This window comes from Cyprinodon tularosa, unplaced genomic scaffold, assembly GCF_016077235.1.
Source record: "Cyprinodon tularosa strain WSP-4 unplaced genomic scaffold, ASM1607723v1 ctg683, whole genome shotgun sequence".
Classification (NCBI taxonomy): domain Eukaryota; kingdom Metazoa; phylum Chordata; class Actinopteri; order Cyprinodontiformes; family Cyprinodontidae; genus Cyprinodon; species Cyprinodon tularosa.
This window is the reverse complement of record NW_024039433.1, coordinates 231,375-232,466: the sequence shown is the minus strand read 5'-3', so window position 1 is coordinate 232,466 and position 1,092 is coordinate 231,375.

The following is a 1,092-nucleotide window of genomic DNA, read 5'->3' as shown; positions in this document are numbered from 1 at the left end:
TTAATTAAATCAAATAAATGTTAAATTTCCTTTTTTATCATTTTAATTCAGTAATAGAATGAGTCTTTTCGTTACAATATAGATGGCATTCTAATAGAAAAAAAAATGTGCCGCAAAATCAAAGCAACATCTTAAAAAATTTTGCCTGAAAGTTTAAGTTTAGCCGAGATGGCTGTTCCTAGCTCAGAAAAGCTGCTATTAATAGCCATTAGAAGTTTCATGCACAGTCATGCTTGCTACACTGTTACCAGGCAAGTTTATTTCTCATTTATCAAATGTTAAAGTTGGGGACATGTCGGAGGAGTTTTTGCAAGGGACAGATAGTCCAAAATGGGAAATACCTTATCTGATTACCCATGTTTTCACAATTAAATATTAAATAAAAAATATTGTCATCGTTCTTTTAAACCTACCATAAAAGATACTCTATATTATGCTTTTAGTAACATTGTTACTTCTTTATATAAAAGCTAAACTAAATTATAGAAAAAATGCTCAAACTGGCAGAGGACCCTGATGATCATCAAGATCAACAATTCAATGGAGGAAACCCTGTTTTAAAATATATTGATCTAATCCTGTTATCAGCAGTAAGCAATTGACTGTTCTACGAATTCTGTGATGCGTTGGTTACAATGTGGCAAGAAAGGTTTAATTATCTTGTAATACCAGTACAGCTTTCACTTTGACTTATTGGGCTTACAGTGGTTGCCTATCAAAGATAGGCCACATATAATACATGCATTCAATTGTAAAATTAATTCCCTTAAAAGTCCTCAAATGCCAAACCTCTTCAAACCATGTTTCATGTCTACAGAATAGCTGCTGTTTCTGATGTGTGTAACCCTCTAGCTGAAGCGTTTCTTTAAATTGAAGTTAAACAGGCCTTACCAAGACGGAAGATGTCGACAGGGTAATCTACCACTTCTCAACATACAACCACTTTTGTCACTGACATTGATAGTGGTTGCAAGGGGAAGTGGCCAAGTGCTCTTCTTCTAAATTATGGGTGTGTGCGCAGAGGTTGTCAAAAAAAAGGCAATGCAGAACTACTCAAGATCTCAACTAGTATTGGAGGGGGGAAAAAGACAA